Source organism: Cupressus sempervirens, chromosome 4, assembly GCF_028749045.1.
Source record: "Cupressus sempervirens isolate cs-2001-9-10 chromosome 4, ASM2874904v1, whole genome shotgun sequence".
Taxonomy (NCBI): Eukaryota; Viridiplantae; Streptophyta; class Pinopsida; order Cupressales; family Cupressaceae; genus Cupressus; species Cupressus sempervirens.
In genome coordinates, this window is record NC_143121.1 from 650,628,430 (window position 1) to 650,652,320 (window position 23,891).

The window sequence follows — 23,891 nt, forward strand, 5'->3', positions numbered from 1 at the left end:
CCTAGTGCTTCACCCCTATGAGCATCACCTAGATCTAATGAGTGCTAAGTGTTCCATTTATTCTCATGAGAGATGGATTCATGTTGAATCACTACTCATGAAACATGGTTCAATGAGTTTGACTCAAAATCACACAATTAAGTCCTAATAGCAATATCACAATTTGACTTGCTGTGGAAATTATCTCCTACTTATAAATTGATGAGCTTAAGGGGCTTTCTAATGAATGATTCATAAGACACAAAATTTGGTGAAGCTTTTAGATTTGGGTTTAACCATGGAAGAAACTTTGCGGTTAAGCATGCTTAGGCTAGAGTAGTACTAGGATGGGTGACCTCTCGAGAAGTCCCAGTGCTTCACCCCTATGAGAATCACCTAGATATAATGAGTGCTAAGTGTTCCATTTATTCTCATGAGAGATGGAGTCATGTTGAATCACTACTCATGAAATATGGTTCAATAAGTTTGACTAAAATCAAGCAGTTAAATCCTAATAGCAATATCACAATATGACATATTATCAAACAATTCATGCTTAAAACCAAGGAAAACATCTTTCCTTTATACTAAGTCCTATAAATAGCTAATTGAGTCAACCTTAAGGTTTCCCTAATGTAAAATGATTAACATAGGACCATCATAAGCTATTACAATTAAGTTTCACATGCTAAAATATATTTTACATCAATTTCATAACATATTAGGCCTGATAATGAACATCCAATACATTACACTTTAGTGACCATCACAAAATGGTCAACTAATTCTATTACCTCAAACACATAATCATGAACATATCTTTGACCAAAATCCAATCTTGATGAACAAGATTTTACCTTGTCAAAAGTATACAACTCAAACATCAGCAAACAATTTCCTATATACTGGCCTATAACCAATCCTCTAAAAATATGTTGTAACTAACTCAAATATTCATAACTCTTTTCAAACACTTAAAATTATCATAAAGACATATCCAAAAATACTTCTTTAACCCTAATAAGCATAACTCAACATCCTCTAACCACACTGAACAAAACTCTTTCTATAACTTTGATTGCTCCATCCAGAAAGCTAATATGTTGACATCAATAATAATCATGAATTCAACACATAAGAACTCAATTATCTCTCCAAAAAATTTGACAATATCCCTTTAGGAATATCATCAATATTCATGTTAACAATCTACCTCTTTATCATTGATGGCAACATATAATGAAAAATATCAAGATGTCAAAAATACCAAATATATTTATTTCCCATATACTTTCTCCTCCATACAATACTCTTCCACATATGTCAACATACAAAAATGACACTCTTTTTTATTAATTATATTCTCCCCCATAGATGAATAAGATTGTTCAAGTATATCTCTACCCCATTGACATCAGTGATGTAAAAGGTTCCATTTTTTCAATTCTCAAAGTTCAATTATCTCTAAGCCAATTTGAAAAAGCTCCCCAAATGAAAAAAGACACTATTAAATAATACTCAATAATTCTCAATAACTCTGCTAAAATAGTGACTACTCTCCCAAAGGAAACATCACCAAGAATGCAATCTAGATGCAAGAATAAGCTCTAAATATACAAGACTAATGCAATCCTGCATCTACTACTCTAAAGAATGTTGGCTCATAACCCAAAGCATGCCTCTTAAGTACTAAAGGTGTCCTTAGCCAAAGGTTTGGTAAATATGTCTACTATTTGTTCCTTGTGCTAAAATACTCCAATCAAATTTATTTTTTTGCTACCTTCTCTCTCAAGAAATGATACTTTATTGTAATGTGCTTAGTCTTTGAATGTAACACTGGATTCTTTGACATATTAATTGTACTTATATTATCACAATGAATGATGATAAGTTCTATAAATTCAACATCAATGTCTTGCAAAGTGTAGAAATGGAGGAGTTAGATTTCTTGGCTATTAATAGTTGTTAATTTTTAAAATTTTGATATTGAGTCATTTAATGCTCTATTATGTGATTGGAGGAAACATTATCTCCAAATTGTAAATAGGGTATCTCTACTTCATTGATATGGAAATTTTTAAATATCAATGTTTAAAAATCTTTTTGTATTTAGTGACGATTTTGGGTTGTCTTATTGATTCTTTCCCAGTTGAGCTTTTGAATTAGATTTTATTTAATAAATATATTCAGTGGCTTTCCCACTTTTTCCAAAAAAAAAAAATTCTTCTTCATCCAAATAATTTGATGACATTTTCTTGCTACTACAACATATTATTTGTCTACTTTAGATTGTGATATGCAATTTTGTTTCTTACTTAGCCATGAAACTAATCTCCCTCCCAAGAAGAATGCTCCACCACTTGTACTTTTCCTATCATCTACACTTCTTGTCTAATATGAATTAGTGTGTACACATAAGGTAAAGTCATGTGATCTATTTTACCATAATCCATAATCTAAAAATCATTTAAAGTATCTGAATACCCTCTTTACTATTTCTAGATGTGTTTCTATAGGACCTACCTAGAATATTGCCACAAATCCAATTGCATTAACTATGTCTTGTATTATACGAGTCAAAAATTCTAATCCACCTATCATAGATCTATATTGTGTTTGTATCACACTTAGAGACTCATCCTTTCTTGATAATTTGTGCCCTATAGCCATAGTTTTCCCAACTAGTGTAAAGTTATGCAAGCCAAATCTTGTCCAAAAATCCTTAAGATATTTGGCCCATGATATAAAAATAACATCCTTATTTTTAGTTATTTATAATCCCAAGAAATAGTTCATCTCACCAATCATACTCATCTCAAATGCATTCTTCATTTCTTCTGAGAATTTCTCATTAGCTTCATCATTTCCTCCAAAAATAATGTCATCAACAAATACTACAATAACTAGTAAACCATCTTCATTATTCTTTAAGTACATGTTATTATCTACATTACCTTTCTTAAATCCCAAATTCTACCAATACTTATTCAATATTTTATACCACTCTCTAGGTGCTTGATTCAATTCATACATTTCTTTCTTCTGACTATAAAACATATATTTATCTTCTATTAGTGGGAAACTACCAGGTTGTTCAATATAAACCTCTTCCATAAGTTCTCCATTTATAAAAGTTGACATAACATCAACTTAATAGACCTTAAAATTCTTCTTAGTTGGATTTGCTAAAAACATTCTTACTACTTCAAGCCTAGTGATAGGGGGTAATCAATTCCTTCCTATTGTGAATAACCTTTGGATACTAACCTTACTCTTTTTTACCACTTCTCCTTGTTCATTCTTTTTTTTGAACACCCACTTTGCGTAATGCCCCACCAAGGGATCCAAAAGAATTAACCTAAAATTTACTAAGTTTTCCAAACATTTTTTTTTTTTAAAGAAAGATAAATCATTCACATCAAGCACATAGTAGTGGAAGCAATAACATACAATCAACTAAAAGCATACATAATAGGTTACATTCCTTAAGGATCCCAAGACATCAAGTCACATTTAAATTTAATCAATACTAAGTCCAATAAATACCATATCCATATGAAAGAATAATTAAAAGCCCAAAGTCCTTTAAATAATATACATTTTTTACGAATGCCTCTTGGAAAATTAAATTTGGAATGCTCAATCATCTACTGTACATGTCATAGGGTATGAAAGGCTAAAAGAATATACATATGTAGAAATAGAAATTACATCATCCTTGTCGGATCCATGATACAAAGTACAATAAATAAATGAAACCATACACCATACATGATATATCCATCCATCATAAAAGATATAAACATCCATCATAAAGTATAACCATCCATCAAAATGATACGTAGGTAGAATGAAAGTAAATGGAGACAAGGAAGCTCTAGACACTTTGACCACAGACAGATCTCAATGGTAAGAGTAAAAAGCACTACCACTCAACCACGTGGAACCTAAATGGCCCACTCCCACTGTGCTGAGGAGATAGTCTCAAGTCCCAAACAAGATATCAAACCAAATATCAAAATACTCACTAAGTCCAAGAAATCTTAAAAGCATTCTAACTCAAGGGTTCCAAAATAGATCGACATCTAGACCCAGAGGCACACAAAGACATGTAGGAAACCTACTATGTAAGTGGGTAAGTTTCATCGCATGAATCACACTCGAGTTACCCTAGGAATCTCTCAGGACCCCAGCCCCCTAGCGATCCCTATGCAGCCACTAGTATCCTCTCGTACTGACAAGGCATACTACGAATGCAAGGTCGCAACCAAGCGTTCTCTCTACTCCCATCCTAGTTTTTACTAGCACTCGAGGCATGGACAAGAACATAAAAAGACTCTTATTAGGTTCATTTTAGTGTAGATTTTTCACTTATTAAGAAACTTACAATGAGTTACCCTAGCAGCCACTTAGGGCCCCGACCCCCATTCCAAGCCACTTCCCAACATTACATATAGATTACCTACTCTAAGCTCATGAAATCACAAATCAAAGAATCATAGTAAAATCACCTTAGTCCTATACAACTGACCAGAAAACATCAAAAGATAATCATAATAATCACATCAGTTCTCTATGAGCAACTAGAAAGCATCCCAAAAATAATACTGATCAATGACTTATATAGGTTAAGTCAAACATGTCACAACATGACATCATCAAGAACAAAGCAAACACTTCAGTCTTCTCAAAGCAATTGGAAAGCAACCCAAATATAACTAATCGAGGACTCAAAAATGGTTAAGTCAAATATCTCATAGCATAAATCTCACTATCCCACAAAGACACTGAAAACAATAATTAGCAATATAAACACACTCAACATAGAGCATACCATCACATACCATGGTTAAGTAAAATTAATCAAGATTGAGTCAGCATGATACCACACTCACAAAAACCCCTGAGCCTCTAGTAGATGTCCTATAACTGGTCAACAATCTAGTCAACCCCAAACCTCAAACATAGACATCACACACAAATCAAGGTGTAAGTTTCATGTTTTGGTTTGTTTTTCAAATCACATGGTTAAGTTATATATGAGGTTTCAGTTTTTGTTTCAAAGTATGTTTTCAAGTAAGAAGACTCTCTTTTTACCCTATAGTTAACCTGTATATATATTTGAACAAAAATTAAGGTTTTACCCCCATAATACTTGAAATCAATCTTTCTAAAATTTACTAAGGGTAAATACTATTTTTTTTGAGTTTGCTAAGGTAAGATTCCCATTGATTTTTGATAGAATAATTCTGCTAGAGTCGGAGTAACAAATTTAAAAGATCTCCTATCTTACTAACTAATGCTCATAATAATTCAAATTTTATTTTATTTTTAAATAACTGATGTCTATTAAATAACATTTAATTAATTTTTATAAATTAATTTTAAATAAATTAATAACTATATTAAATATCATTTATTAATTATTATAAATTTAAAAACTTTTAATAAACTTCATTAATAAATTAATATTTAAAAATAAATTATAATAAATAGTGATTATAGCCCACCAGCTTAATAGAAGGCCTGTGGCCGCAATACCCTGTTGTCACAGGGCCTACAGTGATAGCAGGTATATTGTATGCCTGTCATTGCAGTACTTGTGATGATAGGTACTCTACCACGATTAAAAGCAAGGGCTATGGGGTAATTCCCTCCCCCTTTGTTTATATATATATATATATATATATATATATATATATATATATATATATATATATATATATATATATATATATATATATATATATATATATATATATATATATATATATATATATATATATATATATATATATATATATATATATATATATATATATATATATATATATATATAGCATTTCCCCATAAAACATTTTTTTTATAATTAATTTTTTTAAACAATTTCGCAATTAATAGAATTAAACCAAATAATTGTATTTAAAACCATAATTTTTTTAATCAAATCTCAACATTAATTTGATTGGGAATTTACAGTGAACCCACCAATTCATTATTTGTTTTTTTTTTCTTTTTAAAGAATTTTCCATTTTTAATTCAACCCTTTCTTGATTGATTTTTCCATTTTTAATCTATTGAAAGATAGACTATATTGATCAATTAAAACACTACATGTAGAGAAGAAATGACAAATGTCCAGAACTCACAACATGATACATTCTTCACAAGAATTATCCAAACAACCATCTAATAGACATGATGAAGACAAGAAAGAAAAGAGCATATTAAGATATTTGAAAATCACAAGTGTCTACCTAGACACTGATGCTAATCGCTACGCCCCATAAAAGTGTAGAGAAAACTCCTCCTCTCAGAACCTTCTCCTTTCCGAAAATTTCTTCCTTCTCCAAAATTCATGGTCAAAATTTGCTTCCAAATTTGCTTCCTAAAATTCGTGTCCCTCAAAAATGAACCTTCTATTGGTGATAAGGAGTTCTCTCCCCAAATTAGGGCACTAATCGTGTGATCACTTGAGAGGACTCTATGTTCACCAAACTTCAACTCTTATTAACTTTCTTTAATCTTTTTTTAATCTTTTTCATGCATGTTAATTGCATTATTAAATAACTGTATTTAATTTTCACTTGACTCCTTTTTTAATTAATTTATTAAATTTTAAACTCATGCACACTTTATGCAATTAAAATATCTTTATTAAATCCACTTGTTTTATCTTTCTTATATTTTCATCTCATGCATACATCATGCAATCTTAAAACTTCTAATAAATTAATTTCTTTTTCCACTTCTTAATTTATTCTTGAAACTTAATTGATAAAATATTTATTAACTTAAATAATAATAATATTTAGCATTTATTTAAAAATGAATTCCAAATATATTATTATTAAATTAAATTAATATTATCATGTTCTAAAATTATTCTTATAAATTTTATCTTCAAATTTAATTCTTTTTATTTAATTAATTTTCCAATTAATTAAATATAATTAAATATTAAAATATCATAATAATTTTCCATTAAATTAAATCATTAATTTAATCTTTTAATCAGACTTAATTAATAGAAAATACACCAAGGACTCATAAAATAAAATACGAAAACCCATCATAGAAAAACACATACAAAATCAAACTAAAGGGTTATAATCACGAATTAACATCATTCAACACATTCAGAAGGTAGACAACTTAGATACTTGTCCTAATTATCTAGGACAAATGGCTTAAAGATTTAGGATTTGGACTTAAGAATTTATCTCCCCTCTCTTACCATTAAGATAATGTGATAGGGTAGACTCATCTTAGCAATTTAGGGAAGTCAATACCTAGTACCTGCAACTTGCATAAAAATCTACACATGTACAAACACAATATTCTAAGCTAAACAGACAATGGAAGGAAGTGGTGCATTGTGTAGATCCCGACTAGCAAGTGAGCATGACTCCCTTAACCAAATCAGAAATGTCATACATAAAGAATACAAACATGCACACCATACACATGTAGTATGGGGTAAGTATCCATAAGAAGACAAATAGGAACCCATCTAACTAATCATCATCAATAATTGAAATCACTGAATAATCATTATGCATACATGAAATATAAAGTACCAAATAATCTCATCATATAATAAACTGAATCTGAAACAATATATGATAATCTCAAAAAAATACTACTAATCATCAAACATAAAATTGGCCTAAAAGACTTCGAAAATGATAGCAAAAATGTAAACTAGAGGTAGGCACTACACTTTGTGGTGCAATAATGTTCTTGTCTTTAGGTCTAAGGAATGATTCTTGTATCTTTTTCTTTTCAATTTTATCAAGTTCTTCTTTCATAGCCTTTATCCAAAACTCATCTTTATAAGATCCATCTGTAGTCTTTGGTTCGACTTGAGATATCAATAAAAATTACTTAGTTGCCTTATTTCTTGTCATCACTCCCTTGTTTGTACTTCCAATGATTTGATTCACAAAAATTATTCCTTCCTACATATGTAGGTATTCCTTGCTTTGTTATGATTTTATCTAGGTTTAGATCTAGGTTCTTCTCTTAGTTCTTATGTTTGCAAATCATTTTTAGTCTCATAAAATAACTCCTGTTCAACATTTTGATTGTTATGCCTCTGATTAGTATCTTCATTTGAATCATAATTAAGCATCATTTCCTAAATTCTTAACTTCTCATCAACTTTTACATTACCACTTTCAACAATGGTTCTTAATCTTTGATTAAAAAATCTATATGCCTTTCTCTTTAAAGAATATAAAATAAACATACCTTAATCACCTATAGAATCTAATTTTCCAATATCATCTTCTCTTTTGATATAACAGTTACTTCCAGAGATTCTAAATTATTTCAAAGAAGGTGTATGTCTAAATCATAGTTCATAAGGTGTCTTACAAGTACCTTGTCCAATATGTACTATGTACATTGTGTATACTATGATGTTCACTTCTTATCTCTAAAAATAATGTAACATCATAGATCTAGTTTCCTCACTAACTAATTTGTTTTTCCTTTCTACTATCTCATTCTTTTGTGGTATCTTAGGAGCTAAAAGTTGTCTCTTAATTCCACTATCCTCATAAAAGATGTTAGACTCATTTGAAATAAATTCTCCTCCTTATCTAACCTTGAAAATCCATCTTCAATTCTAATAGTTCTCTACTCTATTCTTTAATAACTTGAGTTTCTCAAAAGCTTCAAACTTTTCTCTAAGAAATACTACCTACTTACTTTTGTAAAATAATCAATGAAAAGCATAAAGTACCTTTCACCATAGAATTCTCAACATCTTGTAGGACCTCTTGGAATTATTAGGAGAGATAGGATGGTGAGATGGGGGTGATTTAGTATCCTCAAGAACTTTTATCCTTAAACAAATTTAGTACTTTACCTTTTCATTATGTAACTCAATAATTGATTAACATTTACCATAATACTCTATAAATGAAAGTAACATAACTAATTTAACATTCAGCAACTATAAACTCATAAGAATATGAAAGATAACACATAAATCAATCATTTGGTATTGAAGAAACCCTTGGCCAGAGGGAAAGCTATTGTGGGGATTATACACATAAATTTATTACTACTATAGTAAGAGGGTATCTTATTAGGGATACAATGTTTAGTCACTTCTAGTGACTTATGTTGTTAGAAGTATATAACACAATCTGCAAGGATTTACCTTTCTCAATGATTTTACAATAATCTTCAAGTGTGTAATCAGTTAAGATATTTACATAAAAGACTATTAGGTCCACCTTTTACAAGGATTTAGAAACTACTATAGTGATTAGAAAGTACCAAAAAATGATCTTTAAAATATAAACTTACTTTCCTTGACTAGATCCCTCCTCTTCTCACTAGTTATCACCTTCTGCTATAGATTTGTGATTCCTCTCAATAATATCTTTATATTTGATCTCTAACCTCTTATATCATTTCTTGCTTCAATAAAAAATTTACAACCAATTCAACAAAAAACAATAAAATTGTTCTAGATATGTCCCTTTATAGTTTTCTTTAACCTTTTCAAATTGTGACCTAATTAGGGTTTAGAAACTTTCTAGAATTAGTCTCTAGTTATAATCAATAGTCTAGAATTGTTCACCATTTCATTCCTTTTCCATCCTTTATTTTCATTGGTCCTTCCAACCTTGAAATTGTCAAATAATCAATTCAAATTCTTTAAGAAATCATTTCAAATATTTATCTTGATCAGTATAAACTATTTCTCCAAATTGGTATGATTGTGTCTCATCTAATTGTGTACCAATTCAAGGTTTGATGTAGCCTCTATATCACTCAATAATTGAAGTACTATTATATACTATCACTTGATATAATCTTTTCTCAGTTATAATTGTGTAGCTTGATAGTCTGTTTTCTTTGTATACTTTGACTCTCTTAGTAATGTCTTTGCCTAACTCGATTATGAATTCTACTCGATATATATAGAATCAATCAATGAGTACGTGAGCTCAAGTATAATTTTGAAACTCATTCATCTCATCCCTCATTTCTCAGGAAATATGATGACTTGGTTGCTATGCACACTTTCACTTGGCATTCTAACACTAATTTGAAATATGGTTAATTGTAGGAAAACCATTCTCCCCCTTTGACATTAGTGACAAAAAAACTATGTACACAAATAACTTAAAAATTTTAGAAACTACCCCTATACATATGCTTCCTCAGTATAAACTTTTTTTTTCAAAATCTTTTTAAAAAATTGTTCTATTTGTAGTATTATACATTGTCTCCTTATGACTCCAATATACATACAAACAGATAGATGAAAAATATGTTTCCCTCTTTTTTCACACTAATGTCAAAATAACTCTTAAAATGAAAATAGTTACTTTGGATGTAATCCAAAGTGGTCTAGAAAATCATTATGATTCTTTGATATACTCTCCAATTTATTGTCCCAGTTGGACTTAACTAGCTCTATAATCTTCTTCTCAACCCTTAATTTGGTTGCAAGATCAATCATGTGATCACCAATGGAAAGAATTAGGATAGATAATGCTTGGATTTCATTGATCTTAGTTTGTAGATCTCTCTCTTCTTGCAATAGTTCATTTTGAAGGCCTGTGAGAAATCTCACTCAGTTGTAGTATAGAGTGATGTACTTGGATATGATTTTAGTTCATGTGCACTTGCCTTCATGTCATCATTCATCTTCTATAGTTTATCCTTGACTTAATTGGTGATTGGGGGAATATCAAAATTTTTATGAAACTATAATAAAACATTTTGTACAATCCCTTCCAAGTTAGTAACATAAACTATAAATCCACTATTTGAATAATAATTTTAGTAGAGACATTCTCCAATACCTTATTCTCAAATTTCTTATCATTTCTTTTCAATATGTTGGATTGAGTTTTATATCTAGATCATTAATCTTATCAACTATTTGTTCAAGTTGATCCAATATAGGTTATTTTCTGTTCAATTCAATTTTTTGCACAACATCAATATATCTTTGACATCATGTAGTACTTTTTTTTTCTTGTTCTTTTTCCTTTGTCTAGCTTTGTGTTTCTTCCTCTCATAAATCTTGGTATAGATTGTTATTTGGTCATCATCTAACGTGTTTGGATCCAAATTATGTATGACAATATCCTCCTCTAATGTCATTGGATTAGACTTGAATGCTTGGGACTCCTTCTTTCTCCTTGGCTTCTTTCCTTTACTGGTGTTCAGTGAGATAGTTTCTCGCAACAAGAACTTAAATTTCCAAATTTCTCTATGTGGTTCTAGTTTCATTGTATGATTCTTCTTCCTTATTCATTGGTTCGATAATAGATATAATAATTGATGGTACAAATAGTTCTAGCGCCATGCTCAGTAATGTATTTGCATCTTCATTTTTCCTTGGCTCCTCACTTGGTAGCTCTTGTATCTTGATTGTTGGCAACCCTATGTCTATAGTTTGTAGCATCATTGTATTTATAAAAAAAACTTGGTAGATGAGTTAAAAATGTAATTACTTTAATAATTTGTTCCTTAGCATTAACCAATTGACCTTTCCCAATAATTCCCTCACTTGGAGGTCTGTGGGTTGGTGTTCCATCACCTATAGAAGAGATATATGCATTGTGCTCCATGGAGTCTCCTCCAATTTGAGCATGTTCAACATCATTACATTAATTTGTAGTGCTTCCTCCTCCTTTCTCTTCTTGCGTATCTTGAGACTATTGCTCAGTATCTACATTCATTTATTGTCATTCAATATCCATAAGAACTATATCTACAAAAATATGTAAATAAACCAATCAGAATATCACTTAGATTTTGTTCAACTAGCTTGGGAAATGCTTTGATTTTCTCTATTACTGGGTCAAAGTTAGGTTTATCTGCATGTAATGGCTTGATAAGTGATCATCTCTCAATGTCCATCTTGATTCCCACACTGATTTATTTGTCATTATTTAATTCCTTGGTAGGATCATCTTCTATTTAATATTCAATGGTTACATTCTTCTTCTTTTATTTAATATTACCAACTATTTCATGTAAAGAATCTACAAATTCTTGAGGGGATATGTCGATATAATATTCCTCCTTGTTGTCAAGTTCAAAATTCAACATAGTTTTAGTATCATCAACTTAAATGGTTTTATTTGGATCTTTAATTTATAAAACTTACTTCCATATCCTCTTTTAATTCTCAATTAATTTCAAATTACTAGAAAAAAACATAAATGGCTCTATAATTTTAAAAAAATTCTATTCTTATAATTCTCTAAAGCTTCAATTACGTCTTGTAGATGAAAATAGCATATTTATAGCCAATGATCTCACTCTCATTTCCTTCTTGTTTCTAACTGCATACTTCCACTGGCTACAAATTATTTGATATAAGTCATCAGGGATTCAGTGTCCAATTTATAGTGGTGTATATTTGAATTTTGTCATCATAACAATTATAACTTATTTTTTCTTCTTATCCTCATCAATCTTCTCATACTTATACTATTTGAATGTTGACAGATCACTACTCTCACGAACAGACTAGGCAATTTCATCAATAGTTTGAGGCCTTTTTAGTGTAGCATCTCAGGCATGACTTACTTCATTTGATTGAGTCCTCTCACTATCCTCAACTTCATTATCATCATCTTTAATAATCATTTTTCTTCTCTTTTGAGTAGGTTTCTTGACACATTTTGTTGAAGACTTGGGGGATTACTTTCTCTTTTGATATGTTTTAACCTATGGCTAAGTAGGCTTAGTGTTCCTAACCATACCCTTGTTTGATGTTGGAGTAACCTATTGTGCATCTTAGGTTTTGGATCTTGTATTCTTCAGACTCATAGGGGTAGTTGAAGGTCTTTTACTTCCTTTCATGGTTTTTGGGTTGGTAATAAAAATTAATTTTCCTATCTCCTCTTCTCCTACATCATCTCCATCCTTTCTTTTGGTGATCATTAATGGTTGATCATATTCTCTTCCACCAAATGTACTTTCAAGTGTACTCATCTTATTCTTAGATTTCTTACCAATATTTGTGACCAAAATTTCTAGTTTTATCTTGTCCTTGGCTTCTTCATATGTTCCAAATTGTGGGGCATTCTTGTCAACCAACTCATTAAATAGAGATTCAATAGCCATGGTGACATGATATATGTCTGCCTCATAATCCATGGGTTTAATCCATGCAACCCTAGGTAGTAAAACTTTTACAAGTCTTCTATCACTATCAATTAAAAAAAATCATCATGATAGTTTTTGAAACCAATGTTAGGGGTATCCTAAATCTTTGATTCATTCTTTATTTGAAATTCTCAAAATATTCATTCATAACAATTTCAAAAATTTCATCTAGTGCCTAAATAAACTCATTGATTTGGTAAATGACAGGGGTATTTGTCCTCTAGTTCACTTGAAAATTTGAAGGAAAATAGTTTTACATATAGAATAAAATACATATTAGAAGTGAACCAAACTTGCATGTATTAGACCTTGCAACTCAAATAGTCTTCATGTTATTTACTAGTTTCTTTAAACATAGCTCAAAAATATCATACTTATGCCCTTTCTTCACAATTTTATAACCCAGGTCAAGTGTCATACATGTCACATTTTTGGGCTGCCTAGATTGGAAGATTTTGTATGTAACCACATACATTCCAAATTTTATCTCCAAATCAATTATTGTATTCACTTTTAGACCTCTTCTATCCCATTGTGCTTTAGTATTTTCTTCAATATTGTTCTTTGAAGTCATTCGAATGGATTTCACCTTCTCTATAACCGGGTAGCTAGTGACCATATGAATAACATCCTTTTTTTTTTTGATTGGATCATCTAGCCATTTGCACATACCATGCACTCTAATAAACACTATCCAAATCCAATTTTCCTTAATTTTTAAAGGAAAATATAGGGCATGGATGGGACTTTTTTTTTTTCAAAGTGTTTGTGTTCATCCTTGAAATTTCCAACAACACACAAGTCCACATACACCTCATGTAGTTCTGCATGATCTCTAACTTTAGCAATTTTGCAATGATAAAATGAACAAATATCATTAACAAGTAAAACCCTAAGTGTAATTAAAGATAGGGCACTCACCTTGTCAACCTGTGTAGAAAATTCCAGATATAACTTGAATTTTGGCTCTCCAAACACTTCATTTCAAATTAACTTAACATGATTTACCTTTGACTTTGTCTATCATTTCACATTTGTAGAACTCAAAGCCAATTTTCTAGTTACAGTTTTGGTAAATACTTCACTCTCTACTCAATTTGCACCAAACTCTTTTTGGTGCTTAAATTCGCTAAAAAATTCACACTTCCAAGCTTATACAAGTAATCCTTAGCACAAATCACTCAAATTTTCTCTATGTTCTTCAAATGTTGGGTAAAACAATAAACATTGAAAACCCCAATATATATACGATAAAGTTACTTTTATGACCAACAGGGAAAATTAAATGAATCATACTTCACGTTATGCCATATTTAATTAACTTAATTACCATAAACTAATTGGTCATGTCCCATTTTCATCACTACTTGGTTAAAGTAGTAAATTTGTCTCAAACTCAAGTAAAACATTATTACCCCTTTCAGTATTACTTTCTCAGCCAATACTATTAGCTCTTACTTATCAACCAACTCAATTAGACTAGCTATTTTGCAAGATTTCTAAACTTCATGAGTTGTCCTTGTGCATCAAATTTTGTATAGATATGGACTTCCTTCCATTTCATTTTAGGAGATGATATAAGATATATCTTTAGTAGTTTAGTTCCTTATCTTCTTCTAAGGCTTAGATAGAGTTGTGGTTTCACATAATCCATTGGATGAGGTGTTACCAATAATTGTGGTTGATGTCTCATTCTCTTTTGACTTCTTCCTCCATGTCTTATTCATCTTTTCAAAAAAAATATCCACACTGACTTTTCTTTTACCTTTAGGATCTACCCCTTTACAATGATAACATGTCATACTAGAGTTCCTCCAATTACCAAATCTTCCTCTAGAGCATAATCTCATGCAGTTTGAAGTAATATGAGCATACTTTCCACATGCAGCACATGAATACCATGTATTATAATCCCAATTATTTGATTACATTTCTTTCTCAGTTTCTAATTAGAATTCCTTTGTGATTTTCATTCCTCTGACTTGTGTCCAAACTTGTTGGAAGTATAGTTATATCCTTTGAATGCATACTTGTTAGGTGTTTGACTAAACTTGGATCTACACTCATGTGCTTGATGTCCATAGTTATTAAAATGATAACAATAACCATCAAATTTAGGAATAACACTAATTTTACCATTTTTTTCTCTTGTAGACATTTGTTGTCTATCCAAGCTTTCCATAGTGATAACATGTAGGCTTCTTTGGCTTTGGTTTTGCATAGCCATTCCTTTGTTCATTTTTCTTTGATGATTCACCTCTCTCAATAGTGGAGTTCTTGGTATAGCCTAATCCATATGTATCTTTCATGTGCCTCTATCCTCTAAGTTTTTCAGCCAATATTTTGAAACTTTCTTCTAATCTTTTTATTCTCTCAATGATTTATTTTGCAAATTTTAGTTCACTCTTCAGGTTTTCATTCTTAGTTCTTAACTCAACAATATCTTCTATCTTCTTTCCAATCTCAATATTTGTACTAAGTACATGATTTATTAGATCATAATAATTTTGTATCAACCTTGTAATTTCTTCATCTTTTGTATCCACTATTTTAGTAATTTGTCTCTTGTCTTCTTCAATCATTTTCTTGTCATCCTTAGATTTTATCCTTTTTTTTTCCATCACTTAAAACATTCTAGTAGACTACAATTATTGTTCACTTTTTAGTAATTTAATCTTCTTGATAAGTATATGGTTCTTGTCTAGTAGATTAGCTATAATAGCATTAGATTCATCATACATGTTTCCATCATAGAGTTCTTCAATATTTTTTTCCTAATATGTTGTTTCATTGGTTTTCTAAGCTATTTCCTTCCTCCTTTTTAGTTACCATCTCAGTGTATCTTTCATCTCATTGATTTGACTCATGGTCATCCTTATCTCCACTATCTGATTCTCAATAGTCCTATCAATCCTATACCTCTCTATAGCTCAAATATTTTACTCTTAGGTGGTAAAACCTTCAATAAGAGAACTAAGCTCTTATACAATCATTGGAATTATCAATATCCTCCAAAAAATTTACCCTGAAAAAAATTTAGTTATTTCCCTTTTCATTTTGTAACTTGGTAATCACTTAACATTTACCACAATACTTTGTAGATGAAAGTAACATAACTAATTCAATATTCACCAACTATAAACTCATAATAACATAAAACATAAAACATAACTCAGTCACTTGGTATTGCATAAACCATTGGTTAGAGGGAAAATGGTGGTAGGGATGGTACCCAAAAATCCATCACTACTTTAGTAATAGGGTGCCTTGTTAGGGTTTAGTCACTTTTGGTGAGCTCTGTTAGGAGTATACAAAAATATCTATAAGGATCTACCTTTCTTAAGGATTTTTTAACACTCTTCAAGTGTGTACTCAATTAATAGATTTACATAAAAGGCTATTAGATCCACCTCTTACAAGGATTTAGAAACTACTATAGTGATTAGAAAGTAGCAATAAATGATCTATACAATGAAAACTTATTTTTCTTGATTAGATCCCTCTTCTTCTCACTAGTTATCACCTTCTTTGATAGATCTACAATTCCTCTCAATACTATCTTTATCTCTGATCTCTAACCTCTGATATCTTATATAATTTTTCATTGACCTCTTATATCCTTTCTTTCTTCAACAACTTCACAACCTTTTCAACAAAAAACCATTAAAAAAATATTCTAAATATTTCCTTTTATAGTATTCTTTTTCCTTTTTGATCTATGACCTAATTAGGGTTTGGGAACTTTTCATAATTTTTTCTGATCATAATCAATGGTCTATAATTGTACACCATTTCATTCCTTTTCCATCCTTTATTTTCATTGGTTCTTCCAAACTTTATATCATCATATAATTAGTTTATATTCTTCAAGAAATAATTTTAGATATTTACCTTGATCGGTGTAAACCATTTCTTCAACTCGGTATGATCGTGTCTCATCAGATTGTGAATCAATTCAAACTTTGATGTAGCCTCTATGTCACTCGGTTATGTAGGTTTATTATATAATGTTGCTTGATATAATCTTTTCTTGGTTACGATTGTGTAGCTAACTTGTCTCTTTTCTTGGTATACTCTAACTGCCTTAGTATTGTCTAGCCTGACTTGGTTATGACTTATGATTAGTATATGTAGAATCACTCAATGAGTACTTGAGCTTGGGTATAATTATGAAACTCATTCATCTCCTCCTTAATTTCTTTGGCATATGGTGACTCAGTTGCTATGCACACTTTCACTTGGAATCTTGACACTAATTGGCAATATGATTAATTATAGGAGTAATAGGACCACTCAAATTTGTGTGTGCAATCTCCAAATTTATCGATGTTTTAAACATGTATCTTGGAAATAAACTCTTCTTCTATTTTTCTATTAGTCATTGCTTGCAAACCATGTTAGAAGTTTCATAATCTTAGGAAAATCTCTTATTGCATGTTTAGTACTAATCTTTGCAATGTTATCAAGGTTAATGTGACAAAATCTCTTACCATAGCCAATTATCATCAACTTTTGCAACTAAACATGTCATCTTAGTAGGATTAAATTTAAAACCTTTACCTCTAGTCATTGTACCTATTTCAATTAATTGACCATTTTTGTATTTGATCACATAAGTCTTCTCAATGAACCATAACATGTAACCTTTATCAACAAGATTTCCAACACTCAAAAAATTATGTTTCAATCCATCAATAAAATAGACATCTCTAGTGTTATTTTTTCCACCAAGAGTAATTTCTCCTTTTCCCTTAGTAGGACAAGGTGCATTGTTTCCAACTCTAACTACTCCTCCATCATAACTATCAAATTGCATAAATGTATTCATATCACATGTCAGATTATGAGAGCATTCATTGTCTATAATCCAATCACATTTTTTCTCTACATGTGATACTAAAGTGTTGTCTATTAGATAACTAAATTGGGGGTGGGGGAGGTGAGGGGGGTGTGAATCATTTATCCACAGTCCCTTTAAACAATTTTAGTACCAAACAACATTCATCATCATTAAATTTGACTTGGGGTATTCATTCAAATTCCCAATTAATTCCTTCAATCATTTAATTCAAAACTATTTATTTATTGTTCTATTTCAATAGAGTGGTAGTAATAAAACTTAGTTATTACTGAACATAAACTTAGTTGTTACTAAGTTGCAATAAAATAAAAATAACATGTAAAATAACTTGCAACATAACAATATTAACACATTTTGACACTAATATTTTAACATGGAAACCCTATTAAGGGAAAAACCACCTTGGATTGGCTACCCAAAAAGATTCACTCTTTTGAAGTAAACTCTATTAGAAGCCAACCTTGTTAAAGGTTACAACATAGTATTGATGTGATATTTTTAGATGATTTCAACCAAAATATCATATATACCTTATCACTCATTGATCTTCTCTACATAGTGACTTTCTTTAAAGGACTTATAAATATGACAAATCAATTTTACCATATAGGATTTCACATACATGTTGTTCCACTCAGTCTATGAAATTTTCTACTACAAGGATTTGAAAGTAATAGTGTAAAAATTGTTTTTTTAGGTATATTACTAACTTTATTTTTCAAATCCCCTTTCTATTATTGTCTCTATTTGATCTTCCACTTTGATCTCCTTTCACTCTATACTCTTGACTAGTTGATTAACTCCTTCAAATCTTTCTTCTTCCTCAACTTTGCTCAGTTCACTTGGCTCAACAATATTCTTTCACCTTCTTCAATATTTTGCATTCAAAAACCTTATCATCACTTAATCAACTTCCAACCAACAACCTACAAAATTTTCTTGAACATCTTCTTAAAGAGTCATCTTTGGGCTTCCAAATTCTTTCATCTATTAGCACTTAATCACAATCGTTGATCTTAGATTCAATATACTTGACCACATAGAAAATAGAACCTTTCATAGAATTTTGTGATCTTCCTTATCTTTCTTTAATCTCCATCATCATATCCTTATTGAATTTTTCATGTAGGTATGGTTGGCAAAATTAGGGCCAAAGGCACATCTAACAGTCCAAACACCCTGCAAAGTAAACACAACAAAAGAAAACAATAAAGAACAACACCAAGGAGAGAATGAAAAAAATAAAATTATTAACTCATCAAATTTTTTGCATACATGCCTAGATGTGAGGCCTTCCAAGTTATGACCAACAAGATTTACAAAATTCTAGACTTAGATTTTTTCACAAATCTTTTGTTCTAACTCTTCCAACTCACTTGACTTTGTACTACCTAACTTAAACCTAGAAACCTCTATTTATACTTTTTAAAATGGCTTATGGAAGATTATAGATCATTACATAATATAAGGTTAACCTCAAAAGAGTCTACACACATCCCAAGACAAGATCCTTATATTAAATTCACAACTTAAATTAAATACATAGTTGTCTCATACAAGGGACCAATCATAGATAAACTCGATCAAAGAAGGAAAACAAGCATCAACAAACATCAAGTTCACTCGACACATGAAAGAACACTCAACCACCAACACACGTGATAAATACTAAACAACTTGCCCAACATTGAACTTAGTAGCAATTGTATCTTGATAACCATTGGGCACTAATTGCAACTCAACACTAACAGAAAAAATGAACAAAAATGAGAAATATAATAAGGAAATCCATGGTGCTCCTGCATCAATTTTCCTAATGGTCGATATTGTAACAAACTTAGACTTGTGCCTTTGAACATCTTGAACATTCCATATTTCTATCAAATGTCAGCCTTAGATTTTATTTCTTTCAACTTGTTCTTCTAGCTGTTACTCAGTGAACATGTCATTTTACTCGAGTAACATAGTAGTCAGTTAATACAAGACTAGATTGAGCAATACTAACTTTCCCTCTTACTTTTCCATTTTCTTGGTGGATACTATAGTCACTCGATGAATACAATCTTCCTTCTTTTACCTTGTCACTTGGTTAAGCTTGCATAGCTTAATACATTACAATATTACATGATTATAAAATCATCAAATAATCATTAAATTATCATTTTCCAACTCCTTCAAGTGCTCATTGTATACCATACTTATTAAGTCTCTCTTCAACATACTTTCTTCAAATTCTCTTCATCAATCATAATGATATAGCACTCAACTAAGTTAGTATAATGTCTAGCCAACTAAGACATTGACATAAATGATAACATAACAACTTATATGTCTATTTTCCATGAATTCATAGCATTTCCAATTAAATTATCATTTAGGGATAACATTCTACTCTTTTACTTCTTCTTCTTCTTTTTCAAGACTTTCTTCTTTAATAGAAACAAATACAATTTCATCATCCTCGTCATTACTTTATAATAAATTTATCATCTCAAAATCAAATTTATCAGCTTCATCAGCAAAGAAGCAATCTTTTGTAATCTTTGACTAATGAGGTTTCCTAGGTTTTCTTTTCTTTTCTCTTTTGGTACATTGAGTTTTAAAATGACCAAGTCCAACAAACAAAAGATCTCCTACCTATAGGTTCTCTTTTAGGATGTAATGCAAGTCATTCATCAACTGTCATGTCTTCTTCTTACTTGACTGCCCATTCTCTAGCATAATCTACACTTGTTCTCACACTCCTAGTAAATTTATCTCTGCCCTTTTGTAAATAAAGGATGTCTATATTTTAGTTTCTCCTTGATATAATTTCAATCTTTATTCAAATGCCTGCAACTTCTCAAATAGTGTTTCTTTTCTAAAAGTATGTGAAATATGAATAATCTCTTCAATAGTTTCTACCTTTTTCTTATAAGGAGGTGGAAAATATTGAAAGTCTTCCACACAACATCTTTAGTGAAAACTCCATCATAACTCATAATTCCTGCAACAATATTATGCATCCTAGCAAATATCCCTTAATTGATTCATCTTCCTAAACCTTAGCACTAACAAACATATCTTTCCAATTCTGAAGTTCATTTTTTTTTTTTCAAATATATCACCTTTAGATAGACCTCTTAATTTAGTTCAAATAGCATGTGAAACTTGTAAACCCTTTATCTTAACATATTATGATACTAGAAGACTAGATAGTAATTCTTTTCTTGCATACATGTTGTACATGAATAAATATTTCTCCTCTTTTGTACATGTATTGAGATCTTTCTACTCAATTAGTATCTTTCTTTCCCTTGTGATTATCTAGTAACCAACTACCATGCATAGAAAATGAGTCTTCATTTTCTCCTTCCAACTTTCATAGTTTACACCATCAAATTTTGGACTTTCCTTCCTAAATGTATTGATTGATCTCCTTAAGTTGTTAAACTTTGTCTTTAAGGACTTGATGCTTTGATACCAATTATTAGAACATAAAGTCCACCAATATAATTAAGGGGAGGGGGGGTAGGGTGAATAAGTTATACATGTTAAATAATATTTATCAAAACTTAAACATATAATAAATAAACATAATAACAACAAGATGTAACCATGCACAATGATACAAGATACGTTAACTATGGAAACCCTTCATCAAAGGGGAAACCGTAGTTGGAATGATGCCCAAAAGATGATGTACTAATATGGAAAGTTCTTTGTGAAAGGATAAGAAATTGTTAAGAGTTAATCAAATAGAACCAATACATATATTCCCTGTTAGAAGATTCTCAATCCCTACTAGAAGATTCCAGCCCTATTAGGACCTTCTTCAACCATGTTAGGAGTTGATAAGAAGTAAATTGAACCAACTGTCCAAATTACTTCAAAACCATTATCACTAAAGAATCTAGGATAACATATCCAAGAGTGAAATTACTGATACAATAGCTTATCTTGCCAACAAGTTCCTTTGAATTTCTCAACATATCATGAACAACATCCTCTATTATGACCTCATCAACTGCACATACAAAAATTTCATAATATCAAATATAATACATATGACGCATAGTCACACAATTCACACTTACAACCAAGGAATATATCTTTCCTTTATACCACATCCTAAAAAGAACTAATTGAGTTAGCCTTGAGGCTTCCCCAATGTAAAATGAGAAATATAGGACCATCATAAGATATTCCAATTACGTTCCATATGCTACAATATATTTTACATCAATTTCATAACACAACTAGCCTAATAGTGAGCACATGATACATTACACTTTAGAGACCATCACAAAATGATCAAATAATTGTGCTACCTCAAACAGATAACCACAAACATGTATCTAGCCAAAATCAAATCTCGATAAACAAAATTTTATCAACCAAAATCAAATCCTAATAAACAAAATTTTAAATAAAACATCAACATACAATTTCCTTTTTACTAGCATGCAACCAGTCCTCTGAAAATATTTCATAACTAAATCAAATCTTCATAACACTTTCCACACACTTAGACATATTATAAAGAAATATCCAAAAATACTCTACTAACCCCATTGAACATAACTCAACATCCTGTAATCACGCTAAGGGAAAATATTTCTACAACTTTAACTATTCCATATCGAAAGATGTTGACATCAATGACAAAGCAAGTCATGAATGCAACACATAAGCACTCAATAATCTCTCCAAACATGCTAACAATATCTCCTTTAGGAATACCATTAGTATACATGCAAACATGTAGTAGTGTAGGGTATGTCCTGTTGATGGAAAAAAAATTATGGATGTTATGAAATATCAACACTTGTATTATGCTTTATTTCCTAGGTTGGATAAAGAAGGTGGTTGAGAATTTTCAATAGAGGTTTTAGTTATGTTGAATGAGTTTCAAAACATCATATCTAATAATTTCCCTAAGGGGTAGCCACCAACAAGGAAACTTAGTTACTAGAGCCAATTTTCTTAATAGGGATGCTCGTAGGAAAACTCCTACTAAGATTGAGGAGTTGAATAGAAAAGTTCAATAATTTCTAAGGAAAGGTCTCATTAAAGAGATCATAAGCTCATGTGTAGTACCCATAGTACTAGTACCAAAGAAATATGGAGAGTGGGGGATCTATAAAAATTCTAGGGCCATAAACAACATAACCATAAAAAAGAAAATTTTTGCTACCAAGGATAGATGATATTATGGACTGTTGGAGTGGATCTTAATACTTCAGAAAGACATATCTCAAAAGTGGGTATCACTAGATTTTGATCAAAGAGACCTGACAGATGAAAGACTGCATTTAAGACAAAGGAAGGTCTTTATGACTAGTTAATCATGAATTTTGGGCTAATCAATGCACTAAACACCTGCATGTGTCTCATGAATGACGTATCAAAGAAAATTATGGGAAATTTTTTTATTGTCTATTTAGATGATATTTTAATTTTCAATAAGGTCTAATTTGAGAATTTAATGCATATCTATAGAGTCTTTAACAAGCTACGGGATGATAAACATTTTATTAATCTGAAGAAGTGTGGATTTATAATAAAAATATTAGTCTATTTGATGTTTGATGTCTTACCCAATAGTCTAAAAATAGACCCAAAGAAGGTTAAGATCATCTAAGTGTGGTTGACCCTAAGGTATGCTACTAAGGTAAGGTCTTTCCATTGTTTGGCTAGTTTTTAAAGGAAATATAAATATTAGAAAATTTAACAGTATCTATGTACCCCTTACTAAGGCAATGAGGGTTAGTAAAAAAGAGTTCAAAGGGATTATAGGAGCTGCATAAAATTTTGAATTAATAAAGAATAAGGAGACACAACAACCTATGCTAGCACTACACAATTTCAATAAGGTGTTCTAAGTGGATTGTGATGTTAGTGGTAATATCATTGG